This window comes from Arachis duranensis, chromosome 2, assembly GCF_000817695.3.
Source record: "Arachis duranensis cultivar V14167 chromosome 2, aradu.V14167.gnm2.J7QH, whole genome shotgun sequence".
NCBI classification, from domain to species: domain Eukaryota; kingdom Viridiplantae; phylum Streptophyta; class Magnoliopsida; order Fabales; family Fabaceae; genus Arachis; species Arachis duranensis.
Genome location: NC_029773.3, coordinates 10,153,047 through 10,163,892, shown reverse-complemented (window position 1 = coordinate 10,163,892; position 10,846 = coordinate 10,153,047).

Sequence of the window (10,846 nt, the reverse complement as noted above, 5' to 3'; positions counted from 1 at the left end):
TCCTTGAGATGATCCCTTGACTCTTGTTCCTCTTGGATTATATGATTAGGATCATGTGGCTCTTGGATCGATGGATATGAGTATTCTTCCATGGGAAGTTATGGTGGAAAGTAGTATCCATCTTGTGGTTGAAAATTTTCATTCATTGGAGGTGGTTCATCTTGGTAATAATATGGATGAGGTGGCTCATGAAAATATTGATGTTGGAATTGTGGTGGCTCTATATGTGGTTCATATGGCTCATATGGTTGTTGGTAGGATGGATATGGATTAGGGTCATATGAAGGTGGTTGGTAAGAAGGGGCTTGTGAGTATGGTTGAGAGTTATGTTGAGGATATGGATCATAGGCATATGATGGTGGTTCTTGAAAGTCACAAGGAGATTCACCATAGCCATTGGATTGATATGCATCATAGAATGGCTCTTCTTCATAGTGCATTGGTGGGGGTTGTTGCCATGAAGATTGATCATATGCGCATTGCTCCTCCCACCTTTGATTGTCTCATCCTTGATACACATCCTCATTGTAGCTCTCATCACCTACAACATAATTGTAATCACACTCATAGCCAAAATGAGAATTCATGGTAGCAAGAAAAAATAAGAAACAAAAACTAATAAGAAATAATGAAACAAAATACTAAGACTAGCAAAAACTAACAAGCAATCTAAAAAGCAAGCTATTCACAATATTCACATATATACAATAACCAATAACATAACACCATTGCAATTCCCCGGCAACGGCGCCATTTTTTGATGATTGGATTTTTGACGGTATAGAATTTCACAAATGAATTCTCGTTGCAAATATAGTTTCCAAACCAATCAAAAATCCTTTCATACAAAAGATTGTTTGTCAAAAGTAACAAACTCCTAATTTTATAAACCGAAGTATTCAAACCTCGGGTCGTTCTCCCTAGGAATTACAATAAAGTGCCTTGTTATTGGTTAGAAGTTATTTTGGGGTTTTGATATGAAGCATGAAAAATAAATGGAAAGAAAGTAAACTAAGGCCTAAAAAGGTCTTGGCAAGGGTTGGTGGTCAAGGATCTCTATCCTAATCACTAACCACAATATGAGAATTGGCAAGGATTAATCTCATTAAATCATCCTCTAACTAGTAGTAAAGGAAAGTCAATTGAGCTATATCAATCCCCTTACTAAATAAAGGAAAGTCAATTGGATGAATTGACTTGAGCCACAAGTCCTAGCCAACTCCCAAGAAAAGACTAGCTTTAGTGCACTCCAAACCAATTAGCAATCTCTCCAATTATCAATCAACAAAGGAATTAGATAACTCAAGTGTCACTAATTACTCTACCTAGGCCAAGAGGAACAAAATCTATACTATAACTAGAAGAGGCATTTCAACAAACACATAAAAGGCAATANNGAAGAAAGCAAAGATTAAAACCTAGATCTAAGAACTAATCCTAATCCTAATCCTAATTCTAGAGAGAAGTGAGAGCTTCTCGAGAGCTTCTCTCTCTAGAAACTACTTCTAAAACTAAACTATGACTAATGGTAACTAACATCTAAAGTATGAGAGTATGTTCATTCCCCCTTCAATCCTTGGCTTAAATAGCATCAGAAATGAGTTGGATTGGGCCCACAAGACTTTTAAAATCGATGGCCACGTTTTGCTTTAAGTGAACCAGGTGGCAGCAACGGCGCGTGCGCGTACTATGCGCATATGCGTCACCATGCGCGGTTCAACCATAGCAAATCTTATATCGTTTCGAAGCCCCGGATGTTAGCCTTCCAACCCAACTGGAACCACATCATTTGGACCTCTGTAGCTCAAGTTATGGTCGTTTAAGTGCGAAGAGGTCGGCTTGACAGCTTTCCGGTTCTTTCATTTCTTCATGAGTTCTCCAACTTTTCATGCTTTCTTTCTTCATTCCCTTGATCCAATCTTTGCCTCCTAAACCTTAAATAACTTAACAAACATATCAAGGCATCTAATGGAATCAAGAAGAATTAGATTTAGCTATTTTAAGTCCTAAAAAGCATGTTTTCACTCTTAAGCACAATTAAAGGAGAATATACAAAACCATGCTAATTCATTGGGTAAATGTGAGAAAAAGTCTACAAAATACTCTAAATTCAATACAAGATAAACCGTCAATTTGGGGTTTATCACCTACTTAGCTCTAGACTCAGATTTTTATAAATTAATATCAATAAAAGCCTTTATCGGTTTAATCGTGACTAAATTATTATTCGTGGATTAGTGTTTAGTTGCTCGCAAGGTCAGTTTCTTTAAAGTTATCATGTAAGAAAACACATGGCAACAAAAATAACATATATAAACATATATACAATATACACATGAGTTAAGTTCAAGGATACGTGTCATCTATCAAAGCCGAGTATCACACCAAGTTATATGTACAAATACAAAAGAAGAAACCAGTCCCAACCCTCACACGGGTTTCCTAAACTGGAACCTAACTACTAAGACGTCCTAGCCCTCTAAAAGTACTACAAAAGTGAGGAAAAGTAATACTAAGGTCATAAAAAAGGATCGAAAGATTCACTGCGACTAACTCTGGGGTGATCTCCGAACATCGTTCAAGAAAGCGGTCCAAAGCGTGCTCCATATGAAGACTCCTCCGCGCGCCAGATCCTCATAACTCGGAGGTTAGAACGAAACTCAAAGAGCTCCTCTGCTAGACTTGTCTGGGGAGGGGGAAGAAAGAAAGAAAGGAAGGGTGAGAACCTAGAGTTCTCAGTAAGGTAAAAGAGGAACCTAGGGTCTTTATCTATAAGTTGTCGCAAAACAGAAAAAAGAAACAAACACAGAGACTCAAGGCACAAACATATATATAACAAGTAAATAGCTTGAACAAGAAAGAAATGGCAGTAAATAATTCACAAGAAGTTCATATGCGCAAACAAGATGATGCATGCCTGTTCCTAGCGTAGGCCATGAGCTCATGCATCGATTGTCTACCCGCAACCCGACGTTACTCAGAGTGAACCCCGAATATGGTCCCTTTACTGTGTCAATTAGACACCTTGGCATCACGGTTACCCGTGTCAATTAGGCCTCATTATAATAACATTTCAATGTGTATCACAGAAAGGAACAATGCTATCAGTTAGGCGAACATTCCCGCATTAGCAATCTCAAGCTATCCGTTAGGCGGGCACTTTCGCATTAGCAGTTTGGCACAAGGCCCATTCAACATACACTTTTCATAATTTACTTATTCATTTCAATTATCTCTTTCAAACATGGTTTCTCATTTACTTTCTCTTTATCATGCCTCCGCATCACCAACACTATAAAACATACCTCCACATCACCGCCTAAATATACATACCTCCGCACCACCGTCTAATTATATATACCTCCGCTTCACGCATTAACCTTGAACCTTCTTGGGGACAACTTACACATTTACATTTAACTAAGTTCCTGAATTTTTATAGAAATTCGGACATAATCTCCTCTAAAATAGCACTAAAACCACCCTTACGGGTTCCCTCAGCTTTAACAACGTTCAAACTTTCCTTAACAATTTACCAGGTAAACATTCTTAATTGGTCATTATTACTCTCTTTAATCCCTTTAGTTATTGTAAAAACACGGATTTAGAAAATAAAACTTGGTTCTGGGACATTCCTACCATAATTGAAATTTGTACAAATCTTTCAAAAATTCTACTATCATTGCAGAAAAAACAGCAGCGAGTAGTAAATTTGTTAAATTCACTAAAAATCCAATTCTCACCCATTGCCTTTCAAAATTCATGTACTTAAACAAGACTCTTCCAGCTCTCTAGAAAACTAAATTTTAGACTATTATCATATCACATGTAAAAGTTATGAGCTTAGGAATACAGCCCTGCCTTATACAAATCTGTTTTCAAAATCCAGCAAGCAACTCACACTTATATCTAATTAGTTAAAAAGAGTTTTGACACGAAATTTAAACTGAACATTTTAGACACATAAAGCTTGAGACTGTCGTTGGTTTCAGCCCAAATACTCATCAGAATTATAAATTAAGTGAATTGGAAGTTGGTGCTTCTGCAGTAGAAAAACAGAATTTTCTGCTGAAACCATCAATCTTCAAAAATTCCTTTCTCCCAATCCACTTATCAATCAATTCTGAAATTTTTACCAGATATTAAAAACACATTATATTTTCATAGAAAAATAATTTTATCCAAAATTATGATCTGGAATGCTCCCAGAAATTCGTTCATGTCGCTGCCAATTATGCAAAAATTGCATAAATTCTGCATAATGCACTTCCAACAACCTCACAAGCCAAATCTTGTGTTCAAGCCTAGAATTCATCTAAAACTATAATTTTACTTTTATTTTAACTAACTAAAGTTGCTAGAATGGTCAGAACAGTTCCAAGAAAACAAATTCAATAAATTTCACAATTTCAATTACTTAACCATAATCAAACTTCCACTTTTTAGCACTATATCAAACATAACAATTCATATAACCTAACCATCATTCAAACACACATTAAAGCCATATTTATCATAAATCAAGTATATAATAATTTATCTATTCTCATCACAGGCACAGCCACAAGAATAATAGTCTAATTGTCCTAACCTTTACCTCTTTTGAAGTTGAAAATTCTATTTTTACTTCTTTCCGGAATCAGAACCCTAACCGTATGGAATTGGAGCTTTGGCCTCTCTTTCAAGAACGAATGGCTGACCTCACCTCAAGCAAGGGAAGAGTTCTTGCCTACGGTCACTACTGTTCTAGCAAGAATTGGAATTAGAATGGCAGAAGTAGAATAAAAGGGAAGAACAGAATTTGAATCTGAAGAAGAGGAAGAAGGAGAGTTGCTGGTTCTCACCCAACAAAGAAGCTTCGAAGATTCAGAGTGATGAGAGGTGGGGTACCTTCCTTCTTGCTGCGGATGGCTTCTTCCTTCTTCTTCAGTTTCGTTTTGCTTTCCTTCTCTGTTCTTCTCCTTCACTGTGCGTGTTTTGGTTCAAAGAAAAATGAGAAGCACTATTAACAAGAGATAGAAGAAAAGAACCAGAAAAAAAAAAAAAAAGAAAACCGTGCTTTTGAAAAAGAGGAAGGAAAGACCGAGTTAATGGTTCGCACCGCTTTTAGGCTAATTTCTCAACTAATTCATTATCTACGCTTTATATTTTCATATATCTAATCCTATGCGCACCAGCGAACGCTATAAGAAATCAGAAATTACAGGCCTCATAGGATAGGGTGGTTACATGTTATGGTGTCACTTAATGTTCCATATCAGCAAACTCTGACGCTATTAATAATGAAAATGACAGAAAATTTAACATGACTAATTTAAAATTTTTGAAGAACAAATTTAATTAAAATAAATTCAGAGACTAATTTATAAAACAAAAAAAAATTTCGAAACCTAATTTAACTATTTGCTCTAGAAAAAATATATGACCGTATGATTGCAAGTGCGAAAAAATATAGTTCGTAAATTAAATCGATCAACAAATTTTTGTCAGTTCCTATATCGACAAATTAAACCTATTTTATTTTATTTTTTTCTTTGAATTAAAGTGTCTAAGAACGTAGGAAGTTAGGTAACAATAACGAGTCATAACAGTTTCCTTGCAACACATGTAGATGGTACTAAATATCTAAAACAAATTAAATATCTAATTGGATAAAGTATATTTTTTGTCCCTAAAATTTAATAAAAATTTTAAAAGTACCCCTAAATCTTATTTTGTTTTAATTTTATCCCAAAAATTTTCAATTTGCATCAAATATACCTTCGACGGTTAAATTTTCAAAAAATTTAAGACTAATTTAATAATAATACATGAAAATTATACTTAATTTGTTTGTGTTGAGGGTTATTCTTATAAAATTAATTGGTCTTAAATTTTTTGAAAAATTAGTCGTCAGGGATATATTTGATGCAAATTGAAAACTTTTGGAATAAAATTAAAACAAAATAAAATTTAAAAATATTTTTAAAACTTTTATCAAACTTTAGAGACAAAAAGTATACTTTACCCTATCTAATTTCTAAATACCTTGATTCCTTAAATGTTGATCTAAGGCTTCTATTAAGCAAAACTAGAGGTCACATACATCACTTTACAAGACATAAATAATAAGTCAATGTTTTGTTTACAACTTAATCAAGTTATTGATGTATATGCTTAATGCCATATAATATATGTCACGTTATTTTTCAACTACTTATTATAGATGAACACATATTATCACATGATAGCGAAATTGGTCATTCAACGATGTACATTTACCACAATATATATAACATTAGTTGTGTAATTATTGTTGAATTTAAGGGGTGTGTAATGTGCATTTCTTTTTAAGTTCTTCAGGGAACTTATATTAATTTTTTTTTTTGCACAAATATGTAAAATTTAAATAATATTGTTTTAAATTCTAATAAAAATGATGATTTTTCAAAATGAGAATTTTAATTTGATCCTTTTAATTTCAACTCTATATTAAAAATCAAGTTATTATACAACCATTACTTTTTTTAATACTAATATTAAACAATTGCATGATATTACTGAAAAATGAAATTAGCTAGTACATTCATAATACTATTAATAAATTCCGTTATATCTAGTATTTATTTATATTTGATGACTATTCATATGAAAATACATTTTTAAAAAAGAATTAAAAAGTATTTAATAGTCTAATAATTTAATTAAACTTTTTAACAAAATATATATCTCTATATCTTAATTAAAAAATGCTACTTGTCTTTTAAAATTCAATCTTTGGTCAGTCTTTTTAAAAATTTATTATTATTTAATTAATTTGAGTATCCACTTCTATATACCAATTGTTTAAAAATAAAAAAATTTCTGTTTTTTTTAAATTAAATAAAAAACAATATTTAAAGAATATTTAATTATACAAAGATATTTTGATATAAATAAATGTGGTATATACACATAGTCCAACAATAAGGGTATGAAAGTTGTTGATAGATGAAAGCAACATGTAAGAAACTTTAATGTTAGGTGTTTTCAGTGTGAAATGTGTTGCACCAAGGTGTGAGTTAGTTTCACTTAGCTTGGTCCCTCTATGTCTCAATCCAATTCCTTAGTCACTAAGTTGACCTATCCAACCACAAAAAGCTTCTTTTAATTTCTTTTTTGAAAGAAAGATATTATTATAACGAATAAAAGTGAATTCAATAGTCAAATTACTCAAATTAGACATTTCTCATTAGTAATAGAATTTATTAAAATATAGATTAGTAATGATGTAATCAATCATAGATGAAATTAATAATTGATATATTTCTTTCTTTAAAATTTTTGAATTTAATTAACTTGTATCTTAAGTGCATATTTTTCCTAATTCTCTCTAACTTAATAAATTCTTTTCTTATTTTTTAATCTCATTGATTCTTTTTTATTCTATTATTTTCTCTTTTCATATATCAAACTATCTATATTAAGCTAAGAAGTTTTTAACCTTATTTTTTGCGATTAAGATTTTATTCTTTTAATAACTAGATAGAGTTTTCAATTCGGGAACAAAATTTAAGTTTTCGAAATATTTTCAAAAATTTCAAAACAAAATTTAGGAACACATCCTAAAATAAAATTTTGATTCCAATTTTTGTGAACAACCAACAATTATAGACAAAACGAGAAAATTGAAAAAAAAGGAGGAAAAAAAAGAAAAATAGAAAGAATAGTAAAAAAGTTTAATTGTTTTTGTAATAATAGTATAATGGAATTTTACATTATCTTTTAGTTAGATTCTCATGTTTGTATAACTAATAAAATAGTTGTTAAATCAAACATTTTTATTGATGAGATAACATATAATTATTTGATATTATGTAAAATTATTTACATTTATACCAAATAAATTCATTTAATCATAAAATTCAACAAAAGCGTACTAATGAAAAATAAATAGTAGAATTATACTAAAATTATTACACTTATTAAAGCATGAGCTTTTGCTTGTGGACGAAACCAAGGTTGAGAGGACCAGTCTCAAAAAAATAAAATGAAATAAATTAATAACTTTAGAGAAAAAATAGCCTGATATCAAAATAGTGTATCATATATATATCAACCACCGCCATAAAGAAAAGAAAAGACAAAAGAGCGTAGGCGCGTGGGTTAAGAGAAGTAGGGTAGATCACAGAAATTTTTTTTCTAAAATAAAATAAAAAAAATATTTTCAAGAAAAAATCAGAACTTTTTTTTTTAATAGTGCTCTTCAGCGAACTTTGTTAAATTCATAAGATTTACCAATCACAACTGTTTGATTTTTTAGTATTAGGAACACCATTCTACTACATCATTACTTCCTGTATATATAATATATGTGTTATATATAGATGAATAAATAATAACTTTAACATATAATTTCCTCTCATATTTTGTTGAGAGTTTTTAAGAGTATATATTCTCGTGTATTTTTTAGACAGAAATGTGATAATATCATTGTTATTGTCACGGACGGTGTTAAAAAATTTATATTTGTTATTTGTGTAATATTTAACTCTTTAATTTTTTCTTCTCATTCAAATTAAAGTAGATTTTTTTAGAATTAAAAATTTTAATCATAATATATATTCTTACTAAATTAGAGATATAAAAATTTTGAAATTTGCTGTATTTTATTTTTGTATATTTTTGTGAAATTCGTCAATGAACTCGACAAATTTTATAAATTTAATTAATTTAACAAGGTTCACGATGAAGTTTATAAATTTAACAAATTTTGTCGTGGAAGATACTATAAAAGGCTGTGCACTATAAAATTTACCTACCATAAACTTATTCCCCGTCTAAAGGAGCCGAAATATAATTTTAAAATAACTTTTTTTGGAAATAATTTTTTTTTTATTTCAAAAAACAAGATCAGTGTGAACCGATAACGGAGATTCGGAGAACACAACATAGCATATGATTTGAGAATTGAGAGAAAGAATAATTACGAAAAAAAAAGCAAAAAAAGAAAAAGCAATTTGAAAAATAAAATAAAATAATAATATGACGAGTGTAAGAAGGTTAGGTGGGATCCACAAAACATGGCGAAGCGCGTGAATGTGGTCCCCATTACTTTCATCGTTCAAACAAATAAAACCCGCGGGAGTTTCGGAATGCTTTTTGACCTTTTTAGGATTAACGTTTTAATTTTAATAATACTAACTTATCCAATTTTTTGTGGGGTTATTCATAGGATACGTGTTAAATTTATAAATTAAATTTTTTTATTAATAATAAATTTATTATGTTAATTAAACTCTTTTTTTATAGAAAAAAATTAAAAAATTCATATTTTTTTACTAAAAAATAAAAAAAAGAAAAAGTCAAAATAATAGACTAGTTTCATGTTTAAAGTATTAAGATGTTGAAGTTCATTCTAAGAATAAAGTTGTTTCACATATTATATTGTCTATAAAGGTAACTATTTTAAGTTTTTAACTATATAATTGATATTATAGTTGGCAGTTTTCTTAGTTTTAATTTGATCATTTTTTTTAAAAGTGTTTGTTTTTAATTATGTGTTTGATAAATTCAAAAGATCATGTGTTTATATTTACAGTTTTAAAAAATAAGAATATTTTTAAAAGTATATAAGGTGAAATTTTTTAAAGTTGATTTGGATTTATTAAATAAAAAAAATTTAGAGTATTGCTAGAAAGCCAATGGTCTAAGTGTATAATGTGTATAATAGGTTAAATATTTGGTCCAATATGAATAAAATGAACATTACCCATATTATCCAAAATCCCAAAAGCTTAACCTGATATGAAAATGTAACACTAATAGTTATATCTTTAATACCTCCTAAATCTCTGCTGTATACACTATATAAAATTTCCATTAGCTTCTTATACTTTCTCAAAAATTTAATATAACCTTGTGTTTAATTAATTTTCAAATTTTTTAACTTTTACATTTATGTTTATTATATTTTTTTTATTTTAGAAAAAATGACAAATAGGTCTCTGATCTTTTTTTTTCGCAGACATTTTTGTCATCGAATAATAAAAAATACATTCATGTCCCTAAGCCCTCTAAAATGTGGATAAATTTACCCTTTCGTTGAATTCACTCCGTTGGACCCGAGGACTCTGACCTGACAAACGTGGAGCTAACTTGTCCGTTATGTGATGACACGTGGCTAGGACTCTAACCTGACAAACATGGAGCTAACTTATCCGTTATGTGATGACATGTGGCTTTAAGTTTACAGAGTGCGTGCATTCAACGGAAGGATAAATTTATCCACATTTTAGAGGACTCAGGGACATGAATATATTTTTCAATCCTCTGAAGACGAAAATGTCCGCAGAAAAAAAAAGTCAAGACCTATTTGTCATCTTCTCTTAATTTTAAAAAATATTTGAGTAAAGGACATTTTCGTACCTGACTACTGAAAAATACTTTTAAGTTTCTGACCTCCTTAAAAGTTGGACGGATCAGTCCCTCTGTCCAAATGCCTCCGTTAGACGCAACGGAAAAAGCTGGCATGGCTCCCGTAATGCTTGTCACGCATACGCGCGCGTCACGCGTACACGTCGTATGACAAACTTCCCACTCATGAATTCTCCAATTTACATACTTTTTTATTTCTTTCAAACCAATCTTGCTTTCAAAACTTTAAATAACTCAAACAAACATATCAAGATATCGAATGGGAGAAAAGTAAATTAAATTTAATAATTTATGGTGTGTTTGGCTTAGCGTTTGAAGCATCAAACGTAGGTTTAATTGTTTTGAACGTTTCACTTTTTAGTTTGGCTATTTTTTCTTCTTCTCGACGTAAACATGATTCTGTTTTTTCAACCCAAGTTTAGCCAAAGCTAAAAATAATAGCTTTTGTGTT